This window comes from Canis lupus, chromosome 37 (genome assembly GCF_048164855.1).
Source record: "Canis lupus baileyi chromosome 37, mCanLup2.hap1, whole genome shotgun sequence".
NCBI lineage: Eukaryota > Metazoa > Chordata > Mammalia > Carnivora > Canidae > Canis > Canis lupus.
In genome coordinates, this window is record NC_132874.1 from 19,767,566 (window position 1) to 19,782,227 (window position 14,662).

The window sequence follows — 14,662 nt, forward strand, 5'->3', positions numbered from 1 at the left end:
TCAACCCCTGGGGCATTCCCCTACATCCCCTGTGGCCTCCTCTAGACATGGGATGGCAGTAGGTGTCCCGAACCCTTTTCTCAGCGCAGCTCAGGAGATGAATACAAAGTGGCAGGTCACAAGCTACAGGCAAGAAACCAAACCCCCCACCAAGTTCCACAGCACAAAGTTTTCCATGAAAATTTGGGGAAAATGTATACACTTGTCAGAACCTGAAGACTAGAAGAGACAAAGGAAACACCGAGCTCGGCAAGAATTCCGCAGCTGCCATGGGGCCAGCTCTGGATGAGGCCCTGGAAGCATGGGTGTCAGAGGGGAGCATCTTCCAATAAGACCGGGTTTCTTACTTCTCTGCAAGAGGACCGTGTTCTGAACGTCCATGTGAATGTTTAGTCTCATCAGGCAACACAAAGTACTCTTCAGTGACTGGAAGCCACAGCCTGGAAGGGAAACGACTGGGCGTGTTTCCTTTTGTCTCTTTGGGGGCCCTAGCCGTGTGCAGGTGCACAGGTATGAAACTTGTAGAAACCCATAGGAGAATGGGTGAGGGAGTGAATGAGCTGCAGAGAACAGCTTTGGATCTAAACGAACCTTTCTCCCTGTTTGTCAATGTTAAGTAACCTGTTAAGTAATGTTAACCTTTTATGGTGCTTCTCTCCCGGCCCTTGGCCAGTGTTGCGGCTCCTGGCCTTCTGTGTGTGCCCAGCCATGCCCTGCGCTCCCACGTTTGTTTGTGGCTGGCCCAATTCCACATTGGGAAGTGACGTGGGACGGGAGATGCCCCTGGGCCTGGTTAGGGGGCCCGTAAGAAGTGCCCTTTCCCAATGCCCTATGCTCCTGGAGACAGTCAGACCTTGCTTCCTGCACCAGGGCCTCTGGGCCCTCCTGGAGCCTGTGCACACTCGGCGGGGAGAAGGCACTCTTACTGCCGGATTCTAACCCCCAGGAGCCCCTGAGCCTACAGCACAGCATCTTGGGGCCTGCGGATAGACTGCTGCTTGACAGGCCCTAGGCAGCCGTCTGTTCCAGTGGTTCACATCTTCTTCCAAGACTCTTGTTGGGTTTTGCCCACCTTTCTGCCTTTTGCTGCTCATCACCTTAGTAGAGGATGAATAAACAGCATCCAGACTGGCTCCAGCCATTTCGTGGTTAGAAAGGAGCACGCAGTGGTTTGAAAATGAGATCGCCAGAGACACGTGTGGCGGTCACATGTGGCTCCCTCCCAGCCCGGGCTGTTTCATCACAGGCTGACCCCCAGATGCGTAGACGTCAAGGGGCAGAATAGCACAGGGGAATCCCCGGCCTTCTGACCCAAGGTTGTGTCCCGGCCCTTCTCCCTCCATGGTCCGTTTTTCCCTCGTGCCATCAGCAGGAGATGGAGAGGTCCCTAACTCCACTGGGTGTGCTGGGTGTGGGGTCCTTAGGACAACAGGTCCAGCTCTGGGACGTGGAAAATGTGACGCCTCGTGCTGAGAACGAGAAGCTTGTCTCTGACCAGGGGGAGAGGTTTTTCTTGGATATGGATCAGTCTGCGGGGACAAATCCCCGGTCACACAGAGTGGGCTGGTTTCAAGGGCGCCGCCGCCGCCCGGCTTCTGGTTCTGTGCAGCTGCCAGCGGGTTCACGTGGCTGGGCCATCGGCAGAGAAGGGACTCTTCTGTCTGCTGAGCAAGTACAAACTAAGCCCTTTCCAGACACAGGGAGCCGCTCTCTTCAGAGAATTAAACCATGACTCTTCCTCTTTCTCATCTCATTATTTTATTTACTTTGAACAATATACACAATGTCTTTCTTAAATGAGATGAAGCCCAGAATCCAGGGATCTGTTGCAAGCACGGTGGATTTCACCCCACCACTCTCAGGAACTGGGCCACGTCTTGACCGTCTTGACCGTGTCCCCGGCTCTCATCAGCGGGAGCGCGGGCCCTGCTTGTGGCGGGGGTGGCTATTCAGAGATGCCTCGGCATCTCTGGGGCAGCTGGGCTAGGGCAGGAAGTGGCAGACAGGATGCTTCCCTGATGCTGGGTAGCTGCCTGCAAACCACCTCCCCATGCAGGCGACTTCTGCAGCTGGACTGCGTTGCACGCTTTACGGAGCATGGTTCTGCGCTGCAGAGCGATGCCAGGGCCGGTGTAAACGCCACGCTGCAAACACTGAAACGAACAGGAGAAAGTGTGTTTTGCAACCAGGTCCTGGTTTCACGGTCATCTTTGCTGACCCAGCACATCACGTTAGCTGACTCTGAATGAAAACAGTTTTGGACAGGAGCGAGTGCCATAGGTGCTTTCGTTGGAGTGATTTCGGAGCACCGTTGACCTAGGTTCTCAGTGGGACACGATATTTCCTCCGGTGGCCGTGGAGTGGCCAGTGTCAAAGAAATGCCGCATTTCACTTTTTCTGCTCCATCTGCTTGCTCTGCTGGCTGCATTTTTATTTTATAAGACAACACGATGTTTTGGTGGAGGGTGAGTACCCAGGGGAGTCATTTTCAGGGGGAGGATATGAGGACATTGGCACAAGAAAAACCTTATGTTCTAACTGCATTTATTTTTCTGGGATTTTTTTTCTATTATGGCTTAAAAAGTTTGGAAATTCAGAAACCCTTAGAAAGACAGGCAGTTTGATTTAATGGTACACAAATGGATCTTAAAACCATCCGTCCCCTAGCTTGTCTATGTTGGAGAACTGTCAGGCCAAACAGAGCTATAAAAACTGCTCTGTGCAGTCCAGCAGCTCTGCCTCACGCCGCAGCCGCCAGCGGCCCCCCTTTGGAAGGGCGTTTGTTGAATCCTGGGGCTGGCAGAGGTTACTGCAAGTCATTACCGCTCACTTTCGCAGCATCTCCCGAAAAGAAAACACACTCAGATGCTGGGTCTGGCCTTTCTCTCTTGTGGTTTCCAGGCCTCTGCTTTGCTGTCATGTCCATTGGCCCCTAGAGTGTGGGGAGGCAGCAGGAAGTGGGGTACCCAGAGGGCTAATCACCAGTGGGCGTCTGAGGGAGGAAGCCAGTGTGGGAAGATGGCTTTGTCACCCCCCAGGTCTCTCTTCTTGGTACTCGTCTTATTTCTGAACATATTTCCAAACATGGGGCTACATTCAGATCATCCAAGAGCATTGCTTTGGGAAGGCCTATGCTAAGGAGGTTGGGCCCAGGATCTGGAGCCTCATCCTGCTGATCTCCTAGGGTGACGCCCTTCCCTGCTCCGGCCAGGGCCTGAGATGCACCAGAGAGTGCCTCCCCTTCTCGCCTCTCCCCTCTCCATTACTTCCCCATCTCCAGAAGAGGGGAAAGCAAGCCTTTGCCTTTCTCCTTCCCAGTGCCACTGGTCAGAAATCCAGAAGAGTTCAGATCGTCAGGCATAGGACACTGTGGAGAATGGACAAATTAGAACGTCCATGCCCCCAAAGGGTGGTACAGATTGAAATCATAATTAATTGCAGAAAAAGGTTTAAATTGACTCATAAGCGACCAATTTCTAGAATTTTCAAAGGGAACTAACGATCACCTCTGCTTTTACAAAAGGATGAAGCAAATGTCCTTGCGTTTAAAATGTTCGCAGTCGGGATCCCTGGGTGGCGCAGCAGTTTAGCGCCTGCCTTTGGCCCAGGGCGCGATCCTGGAGACCCGGGATCGAATCCCACGTCGGGCTCCCGGTGCATGGAGCCTGCTTCTCCCTCTGCCTCTCTCTCTCTCTCTCTCTGTGACTATCATAAATAAATAAAAATTAAAAAATTTAAAAAAATAAATAAAATGTTCGCAGTCTAGAAAGGAGATGAGACACCTGCCCACATAGCCAGTAGGTGAGAGATCCCCACCCACACACACAATGAGAAGAGCCTTCCTGCTACCTTCCCCTTCTAGACCTTTCTCAGCAGGGGATAAACACAAAGGAACACAGATCGGGCTCTATTGCTGTTGAAGAGTAATAAATACATTTACTAAAAAATTCTTGAGGGGGCTCTGAAGCAGTGAAGGATTGGGTATTACATAGAACATCACAGTGAAGACTTATGGGGGAAAAAAATCCCCTTGCTCTCCCAGGTTCCACATCTCATGATGATGACTGAAAATCTTCTCTCTTAGAGTCAACCCTCCCGCTGCTCTGCTCGGCTGTCTCATTTCCCGCCTTTGTCAACCTTGTATCACATTGTCCCCCACTACCAGCCCCACTGATGCAGTTTCCCTTCTCTGAATTCTGTTGGCTGCCTCTCCCCATTTCTACACCCACTTCCTCTGCCAGCCCGTGGATGCTTTAGGGGGGCAGAGCAAAGGAAGGGGCTCCTTCCTGATAGAGTTGAATGTCACCTGAGTCTTGCACTCCTTGAAGAACAGAGAAGCTTAACCTCCCCAAACTTTGTGACTGAAATCTCCCACCCTTCTGTGTTCTGGGAAACGATCTAGTTAAGACCCACTGTTGTGAATTGAATGTATCCCCTTGAAATTCATATGTTGAAGTCTTGAGTTCCTAATCTTCAGTCCCTTAGAGAGTGACTGCATTTGGAGATAGGGTTTTAAAAAGGTGAGTAATTTTTTTTTAAGATTTTATTTATTTATCCATGAGAGACACACAGAGAGAGGCAGAGACACAGGCAGAGGGAGGAGAAGCAGATTCCCTGTAAGAAGACTGATGTGGGACTCGATCCCGGGACTCTGGGATCACACCTTGAACTGAAGGCAGATGCTCAATCACTGAGCCACCCAGGCATCCCAAAGAGGTGATTAATTTAAAATGAGGTCATATGAATGGGGCCCTAATCTACTACGACTGGTGTCCTTATAAGAACAGGCCAGGACACAGACATAAACAGAGTGGCAATCATGAGAGGAACGGGGAGAAGGTAGTCATCTACATGCCAAGGAGAGAGGCCTCAGAAGGAACTAACTTTGACAACACCTTGATCTCAGACTTTCAGCCTCCAGAACTGTGAGATCATTAATTTCTGTCATTTGAGACACCTAGCCTGCGGTATCTGTCATGGCAGCCCTAGCAGACACCCGCTGTCCAATCTTTCCTGTGACCCCACAAGACTCATGGATGACTCCCTTGTTTGCCTGTGACAAGGCCAGACTCAGACCCTCCAAATTCCTGTCTTCATTTCACAACTGATTAGCTGACTTGTTTGTCCCCCACAACTTGCTAGACACAGAGGTAGACATATCGTTCAGCTGACAGACTCTGATTACAAAATCACCCCACTGTAAAATGACCCACCTGTGGCTTATCTACTCCTCCCTAGAATGTCTAGACAAAACCACTGGTGAGACACTCTGGTCTTTGGATCTGGGGTGATTTCCCTACTGAAACAGCCTGAATAAAATCAGTGCCCTTACCTGCTTGTGTTTTGTCTTTGACAATTTGGTACTGTGATTGGATGGGGCTGGAAGCCCATCTGGACCTGGGCTTCTCCACCCAGTTGCTGAAGTCCCTCCAGCCTGTCATGTTCCTCTCTCACCTAGCCTTCCAGGGATCCCACATGATCCCAGCTCCTGGTCCTCTGCTCCAGGCATTCATCTGTGGTAGCATGGTAAAGATTTAAGTTTGATTCTCAGTTGGAGTACTCTTTTGGTTTTGTCCATTTGCTGGCTTCTGTTCAACAGAAGTAGTATGGAAACTCTGAATCTACTTCTCAGCCATTTCTGAAAATCCCCTCTGATTATATGCTTTACCACTATGGCAACAATCCCGTTCCTATCTCAAAAAGTGGCAGGGTTTTACTGAGAACAACTTAGAACTGCAATGGTCCCTTTGGGGCCCCTAGACTCTCCCCAAAACTTGTCTGTCTAAGAGGCATCCTCAAACCTCAGGCTTCAAGATCTCTCCTCCACCATGGTCAGCTCATTTTGCTTTACAAAGAGGCTGACAAATGAGCCAATGTCTCCAGTCTATCTCATACTGTTCTTAAGAATGTCTCTCTCAATGTCTCTCTCATGAGCAGCTCAATGTCTCTCTCTGCTCCTCCTTTTTCCTCATAAAACCTCACAATGTTTTCCTCACCCAGCACCCTCCACATGCCCCACTCTTGTGCCTCCCTGCACCCACTATTGCCCTTTAGTCTGCAGATTCCCTTTTCCTCCTTTGGCCTATAGTCCTCCCCTTCATCCCTCCTTGCCCCACTAGTCTTCCCTGCTTCCCAACTCCCCATCATAACTTGTACTATTGTTGCTTCCTACCTGTGATGGAAAGCTCGAGACTGAATAAGGACTTACTCAGATTTACATGCTACTGGTAAAGAATTTCTAGACAACAAGAGTAGGGAAGAGTTTACAATCAATTCAGACTGGTCCCCAGCGGATATTCACGTGTGATTCCTGATTTATAACAACTTGTGCAGCTGCTGGTGGTCCTAAAGATGCCATTATATGATTTGTAAAAGCCAAATAGTCTTCATGAGGACTTTCAGAAAGAGTCAGAACACCCTCCAGGTTTATAGGTCAAACCCACTGGGGAGGAACTCTAGAATCCATTCTGACTGTTTTTTCTCAAAGTCTGCCAAAAATCCAAGACTGCAGAAGACAAAGAGATGAACCCACCTCTACAGACATAGATTTGAAAATGCTGGGAAGAACTACTTCATTCTTGCTCTTGACAACTAACCACTCTCTGTTACTAATTTTGTAAATGGCTTACAACCAGAAATTAGAGATAGTATCCAAAAGCGCACTGTAAATAAACAAAATACTCCTCTCTCTGAAAATGTACACTCACACAACACCATGGAGAGACCATTGCGGAGAAGGTCAGATTGACACAGTGCAAACCGAAGCCCTTACAACTTAACTAATTAGGAGAAGCAAGTCAGGGCAGTCTGCTTCCTCCAAAACTCCCCATAGATATTTGTAGATAACGCCAATAAGAAAGATATTGGACTGGGGATTGCCTGGCTTTAAAATGTAAAAGGGAACAAGAATCCAAATTTCATCTCCCTGAAGACTTTCTCTGAGAGACCGTCCCCTTGTATCTACACTAACATGCAAAAGGAGACAGTCATTCCTATGAATGGGCACCCCACCCCCCTTCCTAGGGGTCCAAGTACAACACATCCTACCATTAACACCTCGTATTTCCCACCACCCTCCCTTTACAAAAGCCATACTGTGGAGGGACTTGATAAGTATCCACATGATTTCCTTTCTCTGAACCTCTTCCTGTCTCACTAGGATTCCTTGCTACCCAGCACAGCTTTCTGCTTAGCCTCACTACTCAGTAAACCTTCTTCAAAGGTTTCCAACTGGAGTATCAATATTCGGGGCTCCTGAGACAACCTCACTGTTGAGGTCCCCAGCTCCCTGCTCATACCTTTTCCTTTTCATGACTCATTGACCATCAGATTTTTCTTTCTTCTGTCAAAATCCTGAACCCCATTTAAACCCTCAGGTACCAACTCAGGTACTTGACTTTCTTTGGGCTGCTCACTCCACTGACATAGACCAAATCTAGGAAGTTTCTCCGAGTAGAAAAGAACTTTCTGTACCACTCTCAGCATAATACCCTCTACCATAATACCTTCCAAAACAAGAATCCTTTAAGGTCTCCAGCCTATAATTCCAGACTTCCTTAACAAGAAAGATGTAGTTCCTACATCCAGTTCCTGTAATACCTCCATCTTCCCTTCAAAGAAGCCAAATGGGATACCATCTAGTCCAAGGCTTGAGGCCAATCAGCAAAATAATCACTCTCAGATTTCTTGTTGTTCTGAAAGAGCTCAGCCATTCTAGCCTCTCTCCACCCAACACCACTTGCTTCATAGTTATCAGCTTATATTCTGCTTTTTCGAGTATATTTTTCAACCCTGACGCATAATATCTTTTGACTTCATACAGAAAAGTCAACAATACACATGGTCCATCCTGTTTTAGGAGTTACTGAGGTCCCTACTTATTCAGCTAAGGCCCTAAATACAGACCTGAGAGATTTAACCCTCCCGTGCAGTTCTTTCCTTATCCAGTATGTAGATGACATTTTTTTTTCTGCTCACCTGATTTTGACAACTCACTTATCACCACCCATTATTTATTCCAAGCTTTTGCTCAAAAAGGCTGTAAGCTCTCTAAAAACAGAATGCAATAATGCAGTCCTCAAGTGCATTATTTTAGGGCATACTACTTTCAATTTCCTTCTCCCTAAGACCAAAGGGTGACTCCAAGGGTTTCCAGAATTAGTTGACTGTTGCAGAAACTGGACCCCTAATTTTTCCACTGTAGTTTTTCCCTTATGTTCATGGCTAAGGAGACCATTCCCAAAGCCTTTAGTTACTTTCCTTCCATAACTGCATTTCAAAGCTTCACATCCTCTCTGTCTTCTCCTTCCACTTTTGGATTCCCTGTTTTGGACTCATTGTCCTTTTCCCCTTCTATAAACAAAAAAGAGGAACATGCTTTGGGATCTTCACCCTGTATGCTTATAGCCAATGTGCTTTTGGTGCATAACACCATGATTGTATTATGTTATGGAAATAAAGTGGGTCACCTACCAAAACTGGGACCCAAATCACTGGCCTATTGGAAGCTTTACCCAAGAACTAAATATTCTCAAAATTGAAGTTCACAATAGTAGCCACATCCTCAAAATGAAAGGAAACTCCTTGTGTGACAAATTTATTATAACAACTGCATCCCAAGAAAAACTTCCTTGATTACCTGCATACTTCCCATTGCTCAAACCTTCTTTAGAATTGGAAACTCTACTTAAGGAGCTTAGGGCGCATTGACTGCTAATACCTCAGTCTGATAAAACGAATTGGGAACATGTTGGATATTTGATCCACTCAGATGAGCTTTGGAGATGCCCAGGTGGTCTCTTGGTCTCATCTCTATCCCTTACCTGAACTTTAGTCCACAACCTCCATAACATTGCACATCATGGCAAAGGTAATCTTAAAGGCCTCCTCCATATTGGTGAGGTTGCTTCTGTAGCCTTCATATTGAGCAGATAATGTCAAATTGCCCCATAGGTTAGAAACACAATCCTGGTGAAAATGTAAATGTAGGACAAGGATAAGAGCCAGTTTCCTATGTTCCTGTCTTCATTGACAAATGAGTTGTATCTAATTCCCAAAGTTTTGTGAGTATGAATGTGTTGTAACCTTAGCCTTAAGTTTTTAAGATAATTAGAAGTGGGTTTTTCTTTTCTTTTCTTTTCTTTTCTTTTCTTTTCTTTTCTTTTCTTTTCTTTTCTTTCTTTTCTTTTTTTCTTTTCTTTTCTTTTCTTTTTTCTTTTCTTTCTTTTTTTCTTTTCTTTTCTTTCTTTTCTTTTTTCTTTTTTCTTTTTTTTGTATTTTTCTTTTCAAAAGGCTACTGCTACCATTATAGCTTCTACTGCAAATAATTTTTGTCACTTGGGGGATGCCTTTGGTCCTCTCCAGTGATAGAGGAACTCATTTCATTGCTGAGGTTATGTGGAACATTCAATGAGTATTTCCTTTCTCCAAAAATTGCACTGTCATTATCATCTTCAATCCTCTGGAAAGTAGAATAGGTTGATGGTGCTCTAAAACTTGAATTTGTGAAGCTCACTGAGGAAGTTATCCTTCCCTTTGGGCCAAAGTCTTGTCTTTAGCCCTGATGATTCTTTCCTCTTCCCCCTCCAGTTAACATTAATTATCTCCTTCCGAAATAATTATCAGCCCAATGAAGATCCTGTCCTCCTCCTGGACCTTAGAAGATACTAATCTGATAAAACCCAATGTCTTTAAATACTGCCAAGGTCTTATTAAATACTCTCATACTTATTACCAACAGGCTACATCTGCTTTTCCCCCACAAGTTCCATGGCAACTTTTACCCGATCTTCAGATATGAGACCTAGTTTTCTAGAAAAATACCACTGAACACCAATCTTGGACCAGGAGGGACGGACCTTACATAGCTCTCTGAATCACCATATTGCTGCAAAACTACATGGAGTACAACCCTGGGTTTATATTTCACAATTAAAACATTTATAAGCCTTACTCTGAATGGACATCCCTTCTAGTGGGAGACCTTAAACCAAGGTTCCACCAAAGTCCCCAGAAACCGATGACACCACACAGGAGACTGCTTTCACAAGACTCTCAGAACAGGTAAATGGCATCTCAAGTGTTGGTCATGCATCCTGCCCAGAGTTGCACAGGTTGTTTTATTGTGTTTGCAGATATTGCAATTTTTTTTTACAAATTGAAGGTCAGTGGCAACCTTTCATCAATCAAGCCTATTGGTGCCATTTCCTCAACACATTTGCTTACTTTGTATCTCTGTGTCACATTTGGTCATTCTCACAATAGCTCAAACTTTTCCATTATTATATTCATTATGGTGATCTGTGACCAGTGATTATGACTCTTTAAAAGCTGAGTTGATGGTTAACATTTTTTGGCAACAAAGTATTTTTAAAATTAAGATATGACTTTTTTAAGACATAATGCTATTGCATACTTAATAGCTACAATATAGTATAAACATAACCTTTAGATGTGCTGGAGAAGAAAATTTCATTTGACTCTCTCTATTGCAATATTCACTTTATTGAGATACTTGCTTTATTTCAGCTGCCTGGCAAACGCACAATGTCTTGGAGATATGTCTGGAAATGCTACTCTGCAGCCATTGACTTAACAAATGATTCGATCCGTATATCATGATCCAGCAGCCCTGAGAACAGCTCTGCCTCCAGCTGAATTTGTGCACAGTGGCCAAATCTGAGCTGACAACTTTACACGTGGTGATCAAATCTGGACTAACAGTGGTGCAGATCTGGACATCTTCATTGCCTCATTTCCAAACATATTTGTTCCAGCACAATCTCATGATTGTGTTGAAGAAGAAGAGACACTGGCAATGTTGAACTTTACCTGAGCCCTGAGGGTGATTCCAGAAAACAGTGGAGGCTAATCCCCTAAACTTTTGTTCTCCAAAATCTCCTACCCTTTTGTGTTCTGGGAAACAGCTTATTGCAAAGAACAGCCCTCCCCCATGACTTAGACAAGACCAGCTGCTCACTTGTTCTTGTGACACCGCCCCCCCCACCCAAGAATCATGAATGACCTCTTAGTTTTCCTGTGACAAGTCCAGACACAGGCCCTCCGAATTACATTTTGTTTTATAAATGATTACTGAACTCTTTCTCCTCCAAAATTAGGTAGATGCAGAGATAGATATTTCTTGTTCAGCTGATGACAGACTCCTCCTGATTACAAAACCATTCTCAGTATGAAATGACCCACCTGTGGCTTGTCTGTTCCTCCCTGTACACATGGAGACAAAACCACTGCTGAGAAACTCTGGTCTGTGGATCTGGGGTGCTCTCCCTACTGCAATGAGAAATTAACTTTTATGGAGCACTCAGGATGGGTCAGGCATGGTTCTGAGGACTATACATAGTACCTCATTTAATCCTCACAATAATTCTATAAGGCAGGAGTTCTGTTTTCCCCCACTTTTCAGAGGAGGAAAGCAAAGTCAAATAACCTGCCTTGTGTCCCATGAAAGAAAACGACATATTTGAGATTCAATTGCAGTATTCTTTCTTTACAGTCTGAGCTATGGCTCAAATTTTATACATTAAATATTTATATACTTGTTTTGCCATACTAGTAATAGAAATCTAAAGTGCTCTGCAAAGCTGGGAATTAAGAGATGGAGGAAGAATTATAAGAAAGTGGCACTTGAGGATCATGTGGAAGTCTGGAAAAGCCTTTGTTGAACAGAGATGGAGAAGGGATGTTGCAGGCCATGAACAGGCTCATGTTCAGCTGACACTAGAATCAGGGCCGGGACTCAGGAGAGCTTTTTTGAAACCAAGTTGCAGGTTTAGGAATCATCCATAGAGAAGTTCTGGGGGACACTGAGAGAATTCTCAGAGCATCAGTGGGGTTAGCAGTCGTATGGCCAGGGGTTGATGAATTAGCAGGAAAAGACAGAAGGTATTGAAAACTTTTTCAAGAAGTTTGATGGTGAAAAAAATGAAGAAAATATAAAAGTAATCGAAGAGCTAGCAGCAAGTGTATAAGACACACATGTCATGGTGACATCTGTAATCCACAGAAGTAGATATTGAGCTTTAATATTTTCCAGGTACTGGGCTCAGCACAATATTATTTGATCCTTCCCCCCATCCTGATGAAGAGGATACCATAACCATCTCCCTATTATGGACAAGGATACTGAAACTCAGAAAGTTAACAGGAACTTTTGGGCCATAGAGCAAATGGAACTCCCATTTGTACACCGCCAGTGGGACTATCAATTGATATAACCACCTTTGGAAATAGTTTGGCATTTTCTATAAGGTTAAACATACACTTACCATAAGCCCTAGCATTTGCTCTCTGAGGAATCTGTTCTCTCCAAGAGAGGTGAAAGCATGTCCATACAGAGACTTGACCACTAGTGTTTGTAATAGAACTATGCATGGTAGGACCACACTGGAGACAACCCAGTTGCCCATCAATAGGTGAGTGGATAAACAAGTTGGGACATAGCCATACAATGGGTCACTAATTTGCAATAAAAAGGAATGTACTACTGATATAGGCAACCACTAGGGATGAATTGCAAACATGTTATATTAAGAGAAAGAAGCCAGGCACAAAAAGAGTACAGACGGCATGATTTTGTTTATAACAAACTCTTGAAAAGACAAATCTAATTTATAGTGACAGGAATCAGGTCAGGAGCCAAGTATGGAGAGTATTGGCTGGTAAGGGGTCTTAAGTGAACATTTCTGGAGGGATTGAAAACTCCTTTACTTTGATCGTGAGGGCAATTACACAGGTACACATTTGTCACATAGGAGCATTTTGTTGTACGTTAATTATATTTCAGTGGAGTTGATATTTTCAGTGAAGTTGATACAAATTTAGGAGCACCTGAGTGGTACAGTCGGTTGAGTCTCTGGTTCTTGGTTTTGGCTCAGGCCATGATCTTAGGGTCATGGTGGTAGACTCTGTGCTCAGCATAGAGTCTCCTTGTGATTCTCTCTCCCTCTCCCTCTGCCCTTCCCCCAAGGCACACTAACTCGCAGTGCACTCTCTCTCTCTGTCTCAAATAAATAAATCTTTAAAAAAATTGATTTAAGTTTAAAAACAAAAAAGAATGAGTCACATGTACTGACAAGGAATACTTCAAAAATAAGTCATACAGAAATAAGCCTAGAATTACATCTTAAAAGCCCAGAATTTTAATTACTTCCTTATCTATGTAAATATAAGGAAAAGGGTCCAAAGAATCACAACAACAACAACAACAACAACAACAACAAAAGAATCACAACAAATGATAAGTGAATGTCCCCCAAGGGTAAAGGAGCAAGAGGGAGGAGGCTTTTCATTCACAATAAATGTATGTTCACTCTGAATGTTTGGTTTTTATAATAGTATGTATGTATTGTTTTTATGCTGGCTTTAGAAAAAATGATAAAACAGAAAAACACAGAAATACACATAGACACAGACATAAAGGCACCTGTCCCAAATCACATGAATCTCAGCCCAGTTTTGACTATAGAGACAGAAGCTAAGAGCCACTGGGCAAAAGGGCTGGGCTGTGAAGGAGGCTCATGGTGGCTTCTCCATCAACTCCAGGCACAGGACACCAGGCTGAAGGAACACATGTTCCAGCTGTCACCCTGCATGCTTTTCTGGGCTCTGGCCACTGTGGTGAGCAGATCATATGTGGCAGATCATGTGAAACCATTAAGCCAGAGTGGACAATGATTCAGGCTCTCTCAGTCTCTCATAATATTTGGTTACAAAGCCAGAGTAAGTGTGAATATTCTTTTTTATTGGTGTTTTCCAATAATAACCAATAATGTAGTTTCCTCTAGATCTGTGGTTCTTTTTTTTTTTAATATTTTATTTATTTATTCATGAGAGACACACAGAGAGAGAGGCAGAGACACAGGCAGAGGGGGAAGCAGGCTCCATGCAGGGAGCCCGATGTGGGGCTCGATCCTGGGACTCCAGGATCAGGCCCTGGGCCAAAGGCAGATGCTCAACTGCTGAGCCACCCAGGTCCCGAGATCTGTGGTTCTTAATAAGAGGCAACTCTGCCTCATAGGGGACATCTGGCAATGATGGGAGACCCTTTTTTAGTTGTCACAAGCTAAGGGGATAAAGTGCTATTGGCATGTAGTGAGTGGTGACCAGAGAAGCCGCTACACATCCTACAGAGCACAGGGCAGTCCCCATACCCAAGGATTATCCTGCTGAAAATGTCAGCAGAGCTGAGGTTGAGAAGCCCTGATGAGACAACACTGCTTCTGTGACAATCTTCAATCTTACCTAAGAAATAAAAAGTTTGCTTTAATGAGGGAGGTTGATTCTTAAAGTTGTGTTCTGTCCTTGAATGTTATGTGAACCACTGTGTGGAAATAGAAACAGAAGAGTTGTCTTCTTGTTTCTGGACAAAAATTGGTCTCGGGCAAGTACATGAAGGGCGGCTCTGGGAAGGTAGGAAACGTGTTGGAAGAGAACTTGGCAATGGTTATGGCTCCCCGGGCTCTAGCTTTGGCTCCTATGTGCACCTGTTCTGTGCCTCTGGGTGTGCTGTGGTCCTGGGGGGAACTAACGCATCTTCAGCTCTCCTCTGGTTCCAGTCTTAGGTCTCCAGCAAGTTCATGCACGAGCTGGTTTGGAGTGTTGCTGAAGCACAACAACGTACAATGGAAGAAGGAAGGAGAAACTG

At 44.8% G+C, this 14,662-nt stretch overlaps 1 long non-coding RNA gene across 1 annotated transcript; it reads left to right on the top strand.

Moving 5' to 3' along the window:
* The first annotated feature begins 843 nt into the window (after positions 1-843).
* LOC140626030 (uncharacterized) lies at positions 844-14,279 on the top strand. The gene is made up of 3 exons (XR_012025279.1): positions 844-2,465; positions 9,740-10,062; positions 10,528-14,279. It is a non-coding gene; the product is annotated as an uncharacterized lncRNA (long non-coding RNA).
* Positions 14,280-14,662: the final 383 nt, after the last annotated feature.